The 19,163-nt window shown below is 43.6% G+C and overlaps 1 protein-coding gene across 1 annotated transcript in view; it reads left to right on the plus strand.

Moving 5' to 3' along the window:
- The window catches only part of LAMA5 (laminin subunit alpha 5), a 1,615,491-nt gene that overhangs the window by 612,029 nt on the left and 984,299 nt on the right, over nucleotides 1-19,163 (plus strand). The gene's annotated exons all lie outside the window — the stretch shown is intronic.

The raw sequence follows: 19,163 nt of genomic DNA on the forward strand, positions 1-19,163 counted from the left end.
TTTCTTGCCGCGCGGTGCCCGAAGCAGAAGCAGTTCGCAAGTGCCGGTCGGTCAGCTCCTGTATTCTACGATACCGAAGTCATCAAAAAAGCTAAGCACCCCGTTGGGGACCTTTTCTTGCCTTAGCCGATGTCAGAAATTACTGAAAAAGTTAACAATTGTCTTTCTTGTGGTAAACAAATACCTCATAAGGATTTCGACTCTTACTGCCTCCCTTGCCTGGGCCCAGACCACAAAGTCTCGGCCTGTGTAGCCTGTGCTCGCTTCAACAAGCGCACTCTCAGGCGCCGGGCGGAGTTCGCTGAAGATTATTTCAGCGATAATTTTGCTTACACCATGCCGTCGGATCTTCCGACATCGCAAACTCCCAAAAAGCGAAAAGACCGGGACCGACATCCCCGGCCCGCGTCTACCACTGACTCCACGCCAAAACCTAGCGCGAGTGCTCCGGTTCCCTCTGAGACGGTCTCTCCACCGCTCCGAACCGAAGACACCGCATTACCGACGACTCCGATTCCAGACATTACTCCGACGCCAGTTATAGTTTTTCCTCCGGATACCGAAACCGAGGAAATGCCCGAGACCATTGCTGTAGACAAGGTCACTCCTGCACGTGGAGCTGCCAGGCCCCCTATGGCCATGTCTATTAAGGCCTACACTAGGGCTAAGGCAGCCAGCAAAACAAAGCATATTACTTCTAAATCCTTACCTCAGCCGACTCCAGAGACACAAATTATGTCCATGGCTGCTGATTTGATTTCCATGATTAGAGGTTCACAGGCCCATCCTGAGAGAGGATCCCAGCCTCCTCCTGATAAAAGGCCCCGGGTTGAACCCTCTGACCCTACTCCTTCAGATGATTCTGAGGGCTCTGTCCACTCTGATAGCCAGGAAGAGCTCTTCCAGACCTATGAGGACTCGGATGCAGAAGATTCCATCCCCTCGGCCTCCCCTCCTGAGGATATTTCTTTTGGGGAAGTTCTGCACACCATGAGGGAACATGTCAAGTGGCAAGGTCAGGAATATTCTGATTCTAGGAAACGCCTTAGGACTTTCCTTAAGAAGCCTCAGCACAGGCCCTTCGCTATTCCTCCTGTACTTGATGTTCTGGATGATTTGTATTCTGACTCTAGTGCTACCCCTGATTCTCTTCCTCCTGCTCCAGCCAAGCCAGACAGGTATTACAGGGTCCCAGAAACTCATTCCCATTTATTCAGGGCCCATACTGCTGATTTGGAAACTATTTCACAGGGGCCTAAAGGAGTTTCAGCCTCCACCTCAAAAAATCCTTTGCCCTCCAACAGGGAAGCTAGGTCATTAGAGAGATGGGGCAAAAAGGTTTACACATCCACTACCTTATCTATGAGAACTTTAAATTGCCTTTTTCATATGGTACAATATCAGGATTATCTGTTAGAAGATTTACAAAAAACATTAGCCACTCCTGATCCTTTAGACAGGAAGACTTTGCAGGAAGCTGTACATAACACTCAGCAAGTAAGCAATCACTTCCTGCAGTGTGGATATGATGCACTGGAAGCTTCATGTAGGGCAGCTATGACAGGGGCAGTCATTCATAGACATGCTTGGTTAAAAGATCAACCTCTACCAGATCATGTAAAAGCAAAACTTCTGGATGCACCTTTGGAAAAGAACAAGCTTTTTGGTGCAAATGCTAAGGATGTGTTAAAGACCATCGAAGAAAAAGCAAAATCAGTTCAGACTGTGAAAGATTTCCTCCAGGTTCAACCCCCCAGATTCAGTAGGAATTGGCCTTCTAAAAACTGGTCCTTTCCTAATCCAGAAAAGTTTCAAAGGGGTAAGAACAGGCGTGGCGAGGAAGAGGCCAATACAGAGGCCCTTACAGGGGCGACAATGGCAGCCAGGAAACCAAAGAAGTGGCAGGGGTTTCACCTGCCCCACAACCACAATCTCAATGACTTTCCTCTACTACCGCCTACCAGGGAACAACTAGAAGCTCCCTTGGGCAGGAAATTATCTCTGTTTGCAGAAAACTGGCACAGACTGACAAAGGACAAATGGATTTTGGACATTATAAACCGAGGGTACAGGTTTCATTTTCATACCTTACCAAGAAAACAAGGCATGCCAAACCTACTACAAAATCAGAGGGCAGAGGCTATCAAGCAAATCACTCTGCTGACTCGAATGAAAGCAATAGAAAGAGTTCCACAACAAGAACAAGACCAGGGTTTTACTCAAGACTGTTCCTTGTTCCAAGAAAAGAATCTCAATGGAGACCAATACTGGACTTGTCCGCATTAAACACCTTTCTCATAGTACCAAAGTTCAAAATGCTGACTCTACAGCAACTCCTTCCCATGCTGGGCAAGGGGTCATGGCTGATTACTCTGGACCTCAAGGAGGCATACCTGCATGTCCCTATCAGACACAGCTGCAGAAGATACCTCAGATTTCTTGCAGGGCCAGAGCATTATCAATTCTCAGCATTGCCATTTGGCTTATCTACTGCGCCCAGAGTATTTACAAAATACTTGGCTTCAGTAATTGCTCATTGCAGGCTCCAGGGTATACAAATTTACCCATACCTGGACGACTGCCTCATACAAGCGGATGACAAATTGATGTTGACAAAAAACCTGGATTATGTCATACGATTACTTCAAGCTCTGGGATACACAGTCAACTTCCAAAAGTCAAGACTGCAGCCATCCCAGCAAATAATCTTCTTAGGAGCCAAACTAGACACAGCCTCTCAGATGGCTTACCTGACAGAAGACAAGCAAGAGAAGTTAACTCATTACTTCAAAGGTTTAGCAAAACTCACCCAGATGACTGCAAGGAGATTCCTACAGGCCCTGGGTTACATGGCATCCTGCATTCTCCTGGTTCCATTAGCAAGACTACACATGAGAAAGCTTCAATGGTACCTAAAAAGCATTTGGTCTCAACACAGCAACAACTTGGAGACAATCATACCACTCATTCCATGCCTACAAAAGGAATTCCTATGGTGGGCCTCGGTGAGCCAGGCAAACACAGGTATGTCATTCAAAAAAACACAGATAACACAGACCATGACTACAGACGCCTCAGACCTTGGATGGGGGGCGCACATGGAAGGCAGGTGTATACAAGGACAATGGTCTCCAAAGGAAACACATCTGCATATAAACCAAAAGGAAATGCTGGCAGTAATGCATGCCATCGAGGCTTTTCAACACCAACTCCAGCAAGGCCATTTAATGATACGGACAGACAACACCACTGTGATGTGGTACATAAACAAGCAGGGGGGCACCCACTCTTACCCCCTTTGCAGACTGACAATGCAGCTTTGGGAGAAATCACTGAATCTGAACATCCAGTTACAATCCCAGTTTGTTCCAGGAAAAGACAATGTGTTGGCGGACAGCCTAAGCAGGAATTTCACAGATCCACACGAGTGGAGGTTACATCTGAAGGCCTTCAGACAACTCACTTCGACATGGGGCAAGCCAGAAGTGGACCTATTTGCCTCTCACCTCAACCATCTTCTACCAAAATTTTGCACAAGGACATACCATCCAAAAGCTTGGAAAATAGATGCCCTCTCATTCAACTGGAACTCCCTAGCAATCTATGCATTCCCACGTCTGCCACTGATGACCTCAGTATTACTAAAGATCAAAGCAGAGAAGCCCAAGGGAATCATAATAGCTCCGGACTGGCCAAGACAACACTGGTACCCACTACTACGGAGCATATGCCACTCCAGGAGGTGGGCCCTCCCCCAGTGGCCTCTACTTTTGACTCAACACAATTTCGAAACACTGCATCCAAATCTTCTGACACTGCAGCTAACAGCCTGGGAGATCCCATAAATAACTTCAGCTTATCTCTCTCCAAGGAAGTTCAGCGGATACTAACAGAGGCTCAAAGACCATCCACCAGAAAGGTTTACTTAGCAAAGTGGAAAAGATTCAGCAATTGGAATACCAGCAAGGGACATGATGCATCATTGTTGAACATCCCACTCATCTTGGAATATTTGGCAGATATGTTAAAAAAACGGCCTCTCATATTCTTCCATAAAGATACATGCATCTGCTATTTCAGCTAGATACAACACTGATCCTCCTGTTTTTCTCACCCCTTACTAAGGCAATTCCTCAGGGGAATCAAGAACATTAAGCCGCCAAGAAAGGCTCCAGTGCCAGCCTGGGACCTCAATTTTGTCTTAGAAAAACTGACTCTACCTCCATTTGAGCCAGCAGCTTCAGTTGACTTGCAATTTCTCTCATGGAAGACAGCTTTCCTGTTGGCAATTACCTCAGCAAGAAGGGTTTCGGAGCTTTAGGCCCTAATGGCAATACCACCCTTTATCATTTTTCATAGAGACAGGGTTTCATTAAGGACCAACCCTACTTTTATGCCAAAGGTGGTTTCTAGGGTTTCTTTAAATCAAGCCATTCATCTGCCTGCTTTCTTCCCCAATCCTGAGAATAAGGGGGAAAGACTGTTGCATACCTTGGACATACACAGACAACTTCGATACTACCTGGACAGAACAAAGGCCAGTAGGAAGTCTGAACAACTTTTTGTAGCTTACGCCCCGGCAGTCCAAGGAAAATCAATTTCAAAACAGACTATTTCTAAATGGATTGGACATTGCATCAGATTCTGTTATTCCTTTCATGGAAAGACTGTTCCAGCTAATGTCAGACCACATTCCACCAGAGCTACAGCCACCTCTACAGCATTCTTAAGAGGGGTGCCTACCAAGGACATTCTAGAAGCTGCTACATGGAGCTCCGTGCATACATTCTCCAAACACTACAATCTCCCTCTATACACCAGATCCAGAGCAGGCTTTGCTTCGGCAGTCCTGCAGGGTTTGATTGCCACACCATCTCTTTCCTAGAGCATACCTCCTCCCCCAGCTAAGCATTCTACCCACATGTTATGACTGCAGTTGCATTCTTGAAGGACATAGTACAGTTTTGTACCTACCATAAATGTAAATGTCCGATAGACATGCAACTGCAGTCGGATTTTCCCTCCCTCCATACCCCTCTATGCCTAGGGTCCACTCCTATCCCTGTTACTCTTAGCTGGTGATATCTGTTATGGTGTATTTGTTTTATTGCTCATTTATTTGTTTGGAATCCTGTTTTGTCTTCCAATTTGATTACAGCCTTCCTTGGAGGGCACCTGGCATCTGGGGCAAGAAACACTGAAGAAAATGGCGTCGGCTGATGCTTATGTACTCCAGCCGCTCTGACGTCGGAGAGAAATGCGACATCAGCCGACGTCGGACCCAGACTTTGGAATCCGGCCGACCGAGGGCTGCCTGAGGCAGGACAACCCACATGTTATGACTGCAGTTGCATGTCTATCGGACATCTACATTTATGGTAGGTACAAAACTGTACTTTTTGAGACTTCGGGGATACCACGGAGATTACTTGTTTTACGTAGAAGGATTTCCTGACTACTGTGGCAATGTGATTATCAAAGATGAGACTACTATCCACCTGGGTCCCAGGGTCTCATCACACTTTCGGTGTAAGTAGACTACCATCTATGTGGTAGCTCATGGGTACAGAGTTTTTACAAAGGGGATGACAATGCACTTTTTGGCACTGAACTTGAGGCCATGGCTTTGACACCACAGGCATCTGTCTCCATGAGGCCCTTTTGTAGGATGTCCACATATGAGTTTTGATTATGGCTCCTGGTTTGCAGTCATCTGTGAACTTCATTAGCCAAAGACCTTCTCTGTTAACCTGTACTTCAGAAAAGTAGATACCAAACAGGAGAGGACCTAGGACTGAACCCTGTGGTACTCCATTTGTCACTAGTCTGAAGTCAGATTTGGAGTCTGCTACTTTCACAGTGTGGGTTCTGTCAGTGAGCCAGTTGGCAACCCAGCTTGTGACATGGGGATTTATACCTAGTTTAGTGAGTTTATCTATAATTCCAGAGTGGGGGATGGTATCAAAAGCCTTGGTGAGATCTAGATAGGCTGTGTGAGCCACCTACCCTCGTCTATGGCTTTGGTGACTGCTTCAAAGAAGTATATCAGGTTTAGGAGACATGATCTGCCTTTTACAAACCCAAACTGGGTGAGGTACAGAGTTTGGAGATTACCAATGTCTTTGTGTATAAGATCCATGATGATATCTTCCATGGCCTTGCAGACCAGGCTCATTAGGCTAATGGGGTGGTAGTTCCTGGGGTCCGTAGTGGCTCCCGCTTTGTGGAGTGGGATAACTGTAGCTGTGCGCCATTCAGTGGGCACAAAGCTTCAGGTGAGGCTATGATAGAACATGGTTCATAGGTTCATAGGTTGGTACTAGGCTATCAGCCCTAGGGCCTATACAAGCCTAGCCATAACAATTCCCTGGCTATTTCTTCCCACATTATTTACTTTCCTGGACCCCTGTCTAGCAGGGCGACTGACGTGATCCCTGGGGTGAATTTCCTTTCTCCCATCCAATCGTCAAGGTTCCTCTTGAAGAGGTCCAAAGAGGCACTCTGCTTGACATGTATGGGCAATCTATTCCAGAGTCTGGGGAGTCTCTGGGTCAGGAACCTATCCCTCCAGCATGTTTTGTTTATTGTGATGACAAGGTTTAGATCCCTGGAGCGTGTAGCTCTGAGGGATTGGGATTTCTTTAAGTGTAGCATGTCCAACAGCTGTGGGTTTGACATGGCCTTGTATGTTAAGCAGAGATCGCCTCTGAGTAGACGATATGACAGAGTATAGCTGGAGTTTTTTAAGGCGGTCAGTGTAGGGCATCTGCTTTAGGCCTGTGATTCTTTTAGTGAGGTATTTCTGAGGCCTTTCCAGTTGTTGCAGATGTCTTGAGAGGTACATACCAAATGGGGCGTTGTATTCTATAATGGGTCTAATGAGGGATGAGTACAATGGGACAATGACCTCCTTTTTCTGGATGAAAAGCCCTTCGTGATGAGGTGTGCCACATAGAAGGATTTCCTGACTGTTGTGGCGATGTGGTTATCGAAGGTGAGACCACTGTCCACCTGTGTCCCTAAGTCTCTTATCACACTTTCTGTGTTTAGTGTACTGCCACCTATATGGTAATTCATGGATACATGTTTTTCCCAAAGGGATAACAATACATTTCTTGGCATTGAGCTTGAGCCCATGGCTCTGGCACCAAGCATCTGTTTCTGTAAGGCCCTTTTGTAGAGTATCCACATCATTTGGGGATTCAATAATGGCTCCCAGTTTGCAGTCATCTGCAAACTTTGTTAGCCAGAGTCCCTTAGTGTTGACCTGTACTTCAGAGAAGTAGATGCCAAACAAGAGCGGCACCAGGACTGTACCCTGAGGTACTCCACTTGTCACTTGTCTGGAGCTGGATTTGGAGTCGGCTACTTTTACAGTGTGGGTTCTATCAGTAAGCCATTTAGCAACCCATTGGGTGACATAGGGATTAATGCCCAACTTAGTAAGTTTATCTATGATTCCAGAGTTGGGGATGGTGTCAAAGGCCTTGGCAAGGTCTAGATAGGCTGTGTGGACCACCTTACCCTTGTCCATGGCTCTGGAGACTGATTCAAAGAAGTCAATCAGGTTCAGGAGACAAGATCGGCCCTTCACAAACCCAAACTGGGTGGGGTCCAGTGTTTGAAGGTTGCCAATGTCTTTGTTTATAAGTTCCGTGATAATACGCTCCATGGCCTTGCAGATAAGGCTTGTCAGACTGATGGGACGGTAGTTTCCGGGATCCAAGGTAGATCTCCCCTTGTGGATTGGGATAACTGTAGCTGTGCACCACTCAGTGGGCACGAAACCTGAGGTGAGGCTATGATTAAACATGACACTTAGGTGAGGTGCCAGTTCATATTGTAGTTCATGTAGTACACAGCCCGGGATGTCATCTGGTCCCATGGATGCTGTATTCTTGGCTTTAGAGAGTGCGTTTTGTACCTGTGTGGCCGTTATTACCAGAATTTGGCAATCTTCTGGTATTGAGATGGGCCATTTAGGGGGTGAGAGGGGGGTTTAGTTGGCACTGAATCGATCTGCCAGGATATTGGCAATATCCTTCGGATCAGTATATTTAATGCCATTCTGTTTTAACTCAGAGCAGATCTGAGCATTGCCATTTAGATTCTTGACATAGTTATAGAATGCTTTGTGTTTGTCTTTGGAATCTTTGGCAATTTTATTTTCATAACTAGCTTTGGAGGATTTTTTGAGGCATCTTAGTTTCTTACTGAGGCTAGTAAGGGAGTTTTTTGCATCCTGGGATTTTCCTCTTTTCTGCAAAAGTTTCTTCCTTTTGTTGTAAAGTTTGTTTATGGCAGGGGACCACCAGATTGGCTTCCTTTTTTTAGATGAGAGCATTTTGGTTCTATTTGGGATGGCACGATTCATGCATGAGTGGATGTGCTCGTACAGTGCCTTAATGTAGGATTCAGCAGTTGAACTTTCAGTTCTCATTTGCATGGGTGTCATGAAGTTTGTCACTTCTGACTTGAGTAGCATGAAGTTGGCTTTGGAGAAGTTTTTTATGGTGGTTTCTTTACTGGGGGGTGGGGGTGGGATGTGGATGTTAAGGGTGATTAGCTTATGGTCAGACCTGACTAACGAGGGGGTGACCATAGGTATGGAGCATCGATTTCCCATGTTGGTAATGACCAGGTCTAGGATATTGGAGCCCCTGGTGGGACTATGGATTAGTTGATCCAGGGCATTGGAATTTATGAATTCCAAGAACCGTTGCGCAAAGGTGTTGGGACATGAGTAGTTTTCCCAGTTAATGACAGGGTAGTTAAAATCACCCAGTATTAGGGTGTTTGGTTCTATCTTAATATTTTCCAGTATGTTTAGAAAGGTGTAGTGAGAATCTTGGGGTATGGTGGGGGATCTGTAGCAAGCTACAATTTGGATTGCAGTCTTACCTAGTGTTAGCTGCACTTGGAGAATTTCAGACACATTGTGTTGGCCAACTAGCCTGGTGGTGTGAATATCCTTGGTGAATATTGACACTCCACCTTTAGTGTTTCGGTCCTGGTTTGGTGGCTGAAAAGTGTGGTAAGAGTTGTAGCCTGGTATTGCAGGAGTGCTCTCTGGAGCCTTGAACCAGGTCTCAGTTACTGCACAGGTATCGATGTTCTCCATTTTTAGGAGTGCCTCGAGAGAGTACATTTTGAGGTTTAGACTTCTAGCATTGAGTAGCATTACCTTCAGATTTTGCATGCTTGTACCTGTTACGGTGGTGGTTTTGTCCTTTGAAGTTTGCCTAAAAAAGGCACTATAGGGGTGGCAAGAGCCTTAGCCAGTAACCTGAATCCCAGGGGCGACAGGTGCAGACCATCTCTGGCAAAGCATCGTGGTCTGTCAATCATGTTATCCCAGGCAGACAGTAAGCTTAGCCAATTGTTGAAGTCAATCATTTTATCCTTATATTGTGGTATCATTCTGGGCGAAGGCAGGATGCTACTCAGGGCTAGGGCCATACCTGCCTGGGCCACATGATCCGAGAGCTCTTCCATGTCTCTTTTCATGTAGTCCAGGGAGGTACGTCTCAAGTCATTCACTCCAACATGGACAATGACAGAGTCATATTTGTACTTGTTGTGGAGTGACTTGAGTGCATGCGTTATGTGGCGGATCCTGGCACCCGACAGGCAGCTGACTGTAATTTTCTCCTTATTCAACCTGGTGAGAGGGACATCAGTGTTCCGGACTATAGAGTCACCTGTGACTAAAGTGTTAGGTACATTGTCTTGCCTTAGGGGCTGTTGCTGGGTGGCACACTGGTGTTGTGAACTATGTGACACACTGGTTGTGATTGGTGTTTGTTTGCGTTTCAGCTTCAGAGGTCTTTGTTGCTTGGGCAGGTTACAGTTAAGGGCCTCTGCATATGTGGATTTAGTGTTGCTATATGTGGGTGTTGGTGGTGCGGGTTTAGAAGGGCTATGTGTTGCTTGAGGTGTAGTGTGGGTGTTAACCTTCTCCTCTTGACTGTTTAGCACAATCTTGGGTGGAGAGAGCTTTGCTTCCATTTTGGCTATGTAAGTGCATCTCTCACAGGTTGTAGTGTTGGGTGGTAGGAGGAGAGGGTTGTCTGTGTACATGAGGCAATTGCTGCATTGCCCCAGTATGCCCAGATTCACCAGGTGCTTAGGTGGGGTGCCAGTTCATTCTGCAGTTTGTGTAGAACATAGCCTGGGATGTTGTCAGGTCCCATGGATGCTGTGTTCTTGGCTTTGGAGAGGTTTTTACCTGTGCAGCAGTGATTACAAGAACTTTGCATTCTTCCAGTATAGAGATGGGCCCTTTAGGGGGTGAGAGGGAGGTAAAGTTAGCACTGAACCTGTCTGTCAGGGTGTTGGCAATATCAGTTGATTCTGTATATTTAGTGCCATTGTGCTGTAACTCAGAGTAGATCTGACTGTTGCCTTTGAGATTCTTGACATAGCTATAGAATGCTTTGTGGTTGTCTTTAGAATCAGTGGCGATTTATTTTGTTTTTGTAACTAGCTTTGGAGGATTTTATGAGGGATCTCGGCTTCTTACTGAGGCTGACCAGGGAGTTCCTCCAGTCATGGGATTTTACTCTTTTTGCACAGTTTCTTTCTTCTGTTGTAGAGTTTGTTTATGGCAGGGGACCACCAGATTGGCTTCCTTTTTTTGGAGGATAGCATCCTGGTTCTGTTAGGGATAGCATGATCCATGCACTTGTGTAAGTGCTTATAAAGTGCATTTGTGTAGGATTCAGCAGTTGTACCTCTGTTGTCCATCTGCATGGGTGTCATTTAGTTTGCCACTTCTGTCTTAAGAAGCATGAAGTTGGCTTTGGAGAAATTTGTTATGGTGGTTTCCCTAATGGGGGGTGGAGCCGGGATGTGGAGGTCTACGGTGATTAGCTTGTGGCCGGATATGACCAACAAGGAATTGACCTCTGGTGTTTAACACCAGTCACCCATGTTGGTAATGACCAGGTCTAGGATATTTCTGCCCCTGGTGGGGGTGTGGATAAGTTGATCCAAGGCATTAGAATTTATGAATTCCAGAAAACGTTGAGCAAAAGAGTTGGTACATGAGTAGTTTTTCCAGTTAATGGTGGGATAGTTGAAATTGCCCATTATTAGAGTGTTGGGTTGTACCCTAATATTTTCCAGAGTATCAAGAAATGAGGAGTGGGAATCCTGGGGAATGGTGGGGGATCTGTAGCAAGTTTACAGTTTGGATTGTGGTCTTGCCCGGAGTTAGTTGCACTTGGATAATCTTGGATGCATTATGCTGAGCAACTAGCCTGGAGGTGTGGATATCCTTAATGAATATAGACATGCCTCTGCTTTTAGTGTTTTGGTCCAGGTTAGGTGGCCAAAAGGTGTGGTATGAATTATAGCTTGGTAATGCAGGGGTGCTCTCTGGAGCCTTGAACCAGGTCTCTGCCACTGCACAGATGTCTATGTTCTCCATTTTAAGGAGTGCCTCGAATGAATGCATTTTGAGGTTTAGACTTCTAGCATTGAGTAGCATTACCCTCAGATTTTGCTTGCTTGTACCTGTTAAGGTGGTGAATTTGTCATTTGAACCTTGCCTAAAAAAAGGCACTATAAGGGGTGACAAGAGCCTTAGCCAGTATCTGAAATCCCAAGGGTGACAGGTGCAGGCCAGCTCTGGCAAAGCATCGTGGTCTGGCGATCATGTCATCCCATGCAGATTCTGGATCTGCTTAGAATGACACCAGAAGCTTAGCCAATTGTTGAAGTCAATCATTTTGTCCTTGTACTGTGGTATTCTGGGTGATGGCAGGATGCTACTCAGTGTTAGGGTCATATCTGCCTGGGCTACAAGATCGGGGAGCTCCTCCATGTCTCTTTTCATGTAGTTCAGGGAGGTATGTCTCAGATCATTCACACCAACATGGACAATGACAGAGTCATATTTGTACTTGTTGAGGAGTGACCTTAGTGCGTGCATTATGTGGCGGATCCTTGCACCTGACAGGCAGCTGACAGTAACTTTCTCCTTGTTTAGCCTGGTGAGTGGAACATCAGTGTGCCTGACTATAAAGTCACCTATGACTAGAGTGTTGGGTACGTTGTTATGCCTTATGGGCTGTGGTTGAATGGCACACTGAGTTTGTGGGCTATGTGTCATTTGGGTTGTGTTGGGGGTGGAGGTTACTTGCGTTTCTGCTTTGGAGGTCTCTGTTGCTTGAGCAGATTTTTATTGAGCCTCCACAAATGTAGGTGTGTGCTTCGTGTATGTGTGTGTGTTTTGGTGGTGCAGATTTTGAGGGACTATGTGATGAGTGTGGTGTGGTGCAAGTGTTTACCTTCTCCTCTTGACTCTCTAGTCCAGTCTTGGGTGAAGAGAGCTTTGCTTATAGTCTGGCTATATAAGTGCATCTCTCACAGGTTGTAGTGTTGGGTGGTAGGAGGAGAGGGTTGTCTGTGTACATGAGGCAATTGCTGCATTGCCCCAAGATGCCCAGATTCATCAGGTAGACAGGAGAAGACACCAGGAGCTGACCCTTAGACATGCCTGGATAGGTGCTATTTATTAAGTACTAAAAACTGTTTTCCTCTAGACAAGTGAGGAAAGCTGAGTGCTGTAGTAATTTGTAGCTTATTTAGTGCTTACAATGAGTTCCGAACAAGTGCTGAGCTCAAAGAAACATATTTTAGTGCTAAAACTAAAAATCTGGCTAATTCTAAGGGAAAATTTGAAGAGCACACTTTATGGCACCAGGAATAGTTTAACCCTAGCTAAGCGGCGATGCATAGTGTATATATATATATATATATATATATATATATATATATATATATATATATATATATATATATATATATATTTTTTTTTTTTAATATGACAGTAGCAAATGAGCAAACTAATTTAAACAAATTAACCAATTAACCAATAAAAAAGCTAAAAACTGAGCCCCTTTCCAGCAGTCTTCGATCAGACAAGTTCTAACTGCACACTCCTGCCACTAGGGTGCAGGGGAACCTTCTCCAAAAAATATGGTCTGGATTACTGCTCAAGTTATACAAACAAAGTTGATTCTGCAGATCTGAATTTAGTCTATGGTACAACAGACAAGGCGTACTAATTTCAGAAAAAAACAGTTCAAATAAGCAGGCACAATAAGCCTTTAACCAGAAACTCGCAGCTCAGAAGGGCAGAATCAACCCTTTCCTCCCACAAGAGTGCAGACCACACCTTTTTAATGTAAAATAACTGGCCCAAAGCCCAAGTGCTTAAACCAGAACTAATACACATTTAGAATAACAGACACTAAGCCTTCAATCAGCAACTCCCAACTTAGAAGGATGTAAGCTACCTGTCCTGTCACAACAGTGCAGACCACAAACCTTCTTAATGTAAAACAACTGGTCTGAAGCCCAAGGGCTTCAATAAAATACTTAGAATAACAGTTACAATTTAATCAGGCTACTAACAAGCAGTAATAAATGCAGCAAAATAAATGCAATTAAGTACTTTTAAGAACAAGCAGCAAAAGCAAAATACAGTAATAAAGTAGGAAGAAACACAAGTACAGTAAAAGCAGATGAATAAAGTGCATTTTTTATATAACAATAGAAAACGAGCAAACTGATTTAAACAACTTACCCAATTAACCAGTAAGAAAGCTCAAAACTGAGCCCTGTTCCAGCAGTCTTCAATCAGGCAAGTTCTAACTGCACACTTCTGCCACTAGGGTGCAGGGGAACCTTCTCCAAAACAGATGGCCTGGATTAGTGCTCAGGTTATACAAACAAAACTAGATTCAGGATGCCTGAATCTAGTCTATGCTACAGCAACCAAGGTGCACCAAGACATCTGCCCTAAGACTTTATGTAACCTTACCAGTCCTAATGAACCCCTTTATTCTTCTGTTGTAAGACTTTATGTAATTGTACCAGTCCTGATGTACCCCTTCATTCTTGTGCTGTAAGACTTTATGTAATTGTACCAGTCCTGGTGTACCCCTTCATTCTTGTGCTGTAAGACTTTTATGTAATTGTACCAGTCCTGGTGTACCCCTTCATTCCTGTGCTGTAAGACTTTTATGTAATTGTACCAGTCCTGGTGTACCCCTTCATTCTTGTGCTGTAAAACTTTTGTAATTGTACCATTCCTGGTGTACCCCATCATTCTTGTGCTGTAAGACTTTATATAGCCATACCAGTCCTGGTGTACCCCTTCATTCTTGTGATGAGAGACTTTATGTAATTGTACCAGTCCTGGTGTACCCCTTCATTCTTGTGCTGTAAGACTTTATGTAATTGTCCCAGTCCTGGTGTACCCCTTCATTCTTGTGCTGTGAGACTTTATGTAATTGTACCAGTCCTGGTGTACCCCTTCATTCTTGTGCTGTAAGACTTTATGTAATTGTCCCAGTCCTGGTGTTACCCCTTCATTCTTGTGCTGTAAGACTTTATGTAATTGTACCATTCCTGATGCACCCCTTCATTCTTGTGCTGTAAGACTTTATGTAATTGTCCCAGTCCTGGTGTACCCCTTCATTCTTGTGCTGTAAGACTTTATGTAATTGTCCCAGTCCTGGTGTTACCCCTTCATTCTTGTGCTGTAAGACTTTATGTAATTGTTCCATTCCTGGTGTACCCCTTCATTCTTGTACTGTAAAACTTTTATGTAATTGTACCAGTCCTGGTGTACCCTTTCATTCTTGTGCTGTAAGACTTTATGTAATTGTCCCAGTCCTGGTGTACCCCTTCATTCTTGTGCATGTCCCTCTCCACTCTCACTGCACCTTATTAATGTCTATATATTGTATTATTTTCTCGTACTATTTTTCTGTCTGTAATGCTGGATAAATCGTTGTAGTTAGGGTGTCTTTATATTCACCGCTTTCTGTAATAATTGTTTCAAGCTTGCTATTACTGTTTTACCGTTTTATTTTCCTCCTCTCCTAGACAGGTAGATAGACAGGAAGATAATCAGATAAAGTCTGCAGCACTTACCACCAGTTAATATGTGAGTGGCGACTGGCTGTAAGAGCGCATGGCAGGTATGCACTACTGCACCAGATTGTGACCAGTACCTGACACACCTTACTAAGCCTTACACTGAATATGACTAGCTTCTCAGGGTTTTATCCACCTGGCTTGCACAGTACCTTCCAGTACAATTTTAACAGTAACTGAGCATTGTCTAAAACTACTTTGCACATACACACACATGCTCTCTCTCTCTCTCTCACTGACAATATTTCCAAGAAGGGGTAATGATGCCTGTTCTTTGCTAGCATCCCCTTTCCTGTCTTTATAATAATGCTGCCTCCAGCTAGATCATACTAACACAGCAAGCACACAATTTGTCCATTCAGCCACAGAGCCAACCGTTGTGTACTTATTTAGTAGCTATGTCTAAAACAGTCATACTTTAAAAGGAGGATGCCAGCAATTGTACTTTGCCAATAAAATGTGTACTAATGCGTAAATCACCAGACACAAGTATTTGTAGTTGACTAATAAAACTACCATATTTAATAAAACTTACACAGAAAATAGCAAAATATTTTAATTATATAGCAACAGAAAAACAGTAGTTAAAGGAAAATTATCCTGATCTTATCAGTAATTGGAGATTACTTTAGTCTAACTACCACTGTCTTTCTATGATCTTTGATCATTCAAGCAATTTCTGGTGACACACAGGCAAATAGAAAAAACTCTGAGATCACTTACATGTTATGGAAAGAAAAATTGGGTTTTCTTTTGTCTGCTATCTGTGTGAAGATCCTTTACTGTTTCCAGATTTGATTAAAATCTGTTAAGTCTGTAGTCCAAACAAAGAGGAGAATAAACTAGCGCTGGCTCAGCATTTCCTGCAGGTTAGAAGTTTTAAATCTAACCAGGTGATTTTTATTTCTTTAAAAAAAGCTGATTAAATTGCATGGCGTTCCATTCCAAATCAGTGAATGCAGTTTTAACCAGATGTAGTGTGTGTCTGACTGCGTATGTTGTACACAGTTGTACCATTACAGAGGTAGTGAAGTGGGCATCAGACAAGTGGATAAAAAGTGAGAGGGAATGGAGGAATGGACAATATGTAGACTGCTTTATACACTTCTATCAACAAGCTAATATAACGCATGGAATAAACATAAGGCATTTACTATGAGGGATCGAAAAATGTGTTGTTCACTTATATAGAATTTCCAGGTTAGGGAAGTGGGCAGATTAGATGAAGGCAAAAAAGTCCTTATGTGGAGCATAATCTGTGTTCCCATTTCTCCGTATTGAGACTTCATGTGGCTTTCATGTCAGTGCTATAATAAGGAAGTTTAATATTTACACAGCTTATGATGAAGCAGAACAGCAAACAGTACTATAAGTAATATGTTTGTATTTTTATCATGAGGATATTCATGCAGTATTATCAGTGCTTTATTATTATTTGTGCAAATGACAATCTGACAGCACATATGCTGCCGAAAGTCATAGTGTATGCAGTAGTGCATTTGCATAAGTGTATTCGACAAGCTGTACAGAGATCGCAGTACAGTGGGGATTGGAAATTCATCCATATCCCCACTGTAGTGCGATCTCAGAGTTGGAATATCTTATTATCAAGGGGTGGGGGGGGCAAGGGGGCTTGCCCCCTGCAAAAACGTGATATGTCATATAGGAGTTTGACTTACATAAGCTCCTATACGAATATCATGTGATGTTTTCGATGGCAATGTCGACTCAAATTAGTCGATCATTTGGGTCGACATTGTGACGTGGTCGAGATTCCGATTTTAATGGTTTACTTTGACATTGCGAATGGAAATTATTTAGCCTTTTGCAATATTGATAGTAAACCATTCTCAATACTTTCCATGTAAATACTTATATTGTCACATTTGTATGTATTGTAATACATTAAATTGTTGGTAGAGTCTTTTAAAATGATTAACTGGTTAATAAGTGGATGATGAAATTGTAGTATGTAATTGTTTTAACAGTGAAGGTTAAACTGTTAAACTCATTTTTACAGAAGGGTAAAGCCAAGTGGTTGGATAGCCACAGCTGCTCTTATTATAAAGTATTTATTCCCAAAGTTGTATATTTAAATGAGCACTATACGAGTTATCGCTGCATGCATTTCATTACTTGGTGAAATGGTGGTGTTTTCCATCCCTGATACAGTTTGTTAAATTATGTAATGGTCGAAGTTTATTATATCAGCCATTACATAATTCAATGTTTTTTGCCCCTTTTTAAGTTTGAGTGACCCTGACGTTAGTATATTTAATTAGGGGGGCAGAGTCCACCATGTAAAAAGCTGCTTTCCTGTTTTACTTTTCATAATTGCAACTGCAACCTATTGGTTTACATTTGCAGTTACCTTTTGTGATGATTTTAGTGTCAATTAATGGTAATCACAGGTGAGTTTGTTCAATGTTTTGTGTTTCAAAAAAACTCCCTATCAATTCTAATGTGGGAGAGTGCTGCACACCCCCTACCATAATGCCTTCCCTGGTAAGGTCAGGCCACAAAATGGTCTCCTTTGAAGTAAAAATAAAACCTGGACCCCCAGCTAAACCAGGAATATTCAGGAACTATTCTAAGGCTAACTTCCTGCTATTAACTGAGAACCTGGCAAAATTTCAAGCCCCTTTAAACCTTGAGAATACATCTGCCAATGAAGAACTGTTCACAGAAACCCTGTGCAAGCATGTTAATAGCTGAAGAAGTATAGAACTAACTCAAAAAACAAGCCACCCTGGTGGAATCACAAAATCAATCACATGTGTAACAGGAGGAAGAAAGTCTTGGCAAAAATTAGGAGGTGCAGCACCCAGCAGGATAGAAGCACTCTCACCAAACTGAACAAACAACTCAGAGGGCAAATAAAGTCTACCAAAGCCAAATTTGAGGTAAGTTTGGCCTCCCAGGCCAAGGACAGCCACAAAGCATTCTTTAGCTATGTCCACAACCTCAAAAGCAGTACACAATTGTGTGCATAGCTCGTTGTTAATGGAGCCACCTATACTGAGCCAGAAGATATAGCAAACCTACTGGCTGATAAATTCTGATCCAACTTTACCCCTCTCTCTCCCCCTCAACCTTCCCACAGGAAATACCATCTAATATAACTCCCCCTGCTATCACTAGGGAACAGGTCCTTAATGCTCTCTCTAAGACCAAAAACACTGCACCAATGAGCTCAGACAATATCCCAGGATGCCTTCTAAATGGCATGAAGCATGACCTATCAGGGCCTCTGGAAATACTATTTAACTGTAGCCTCCAAACAGGCTTCATGCCTCATGAATGGAGAAATGCAACAGTCATCCCTCTACACAAAGGTGGGCCATCTACAGACCCTGGAAACTACAGACCCATAAGTCTCACTAGTCTTATATGTAAAACCATGGAAAGAATTATCATGGAGATGATCAATAGAGATATAGTAAACCTCCCGACGCTGGACCCAGCCCAGTTTGATTTCGTCAAGGGCAGATCATGCCTACTTAACCTGGTGGACTTCTTTGAGAAGGTCACCAAAGCACTGGATGAGGGCAAAATCATTCACACTGCCTACCTTGACCTGGCCAAGACATTTAACACAATACCCCACTCAGGCATTGTTGACAAACTCAAGAGGTTTGGTACAAACCCGTATGTCACCCAGTAGATATCCAGCTGGCTCACAGACAGGACCTAGGAAGTTAGAATTTGGGAGTTCACCTCTACAAAGAGACCAGTCACAAGTGGAGTCCCTCAGGTATCGTCCTTGGACCACTCCTTTTTGGCATTTACTTCTCAGAAGTCAAGGCCAATGTCAGTGGTCTCTGGCTGACTAAATTTGCAAATGATTGCAAATTGTCACTGAATCTCACACTGTCACAAATGTTCTCCAGGAGGGGCTGACACAGACAAACAACTGGTGTCAGAGCCATGGACTAAAACTAAATGCCAAGAAATGCATAATAGTATCCTTTGGGAAGTCATCCATCCCTGGTAACTATCATATTGACAACACACCCGTTAGGGTTGACCCAGCAGTCAGGGACTTAGGGACACACATAGATAGTAAGCTAGCCTTGGATCTTCACATGTCTACAGTGGTGAGGAAATCATTCCATGCTGCACAACTTGTACACAAAGGTATGGCATCTAAAGTCATTGTCCCACTGTATTCGGCATTCATCAGACCTATCATTGAGTACAATGCCCCCTTT

This window comes from Protopterus annectens, chromosome 12.part0 (genome assembly GCF_019279795.1).
Source record: "Protopterus annectens isolate FY-2018-M chromosome 12.part0, PAN1.0, whole genome shotgun sequence".
Lineage (NCBI taxonomy): Eukaryota > Metazoa > Chordata > Ceratodontiformes > Protopteridae > Protopterus > Protopterus annectens.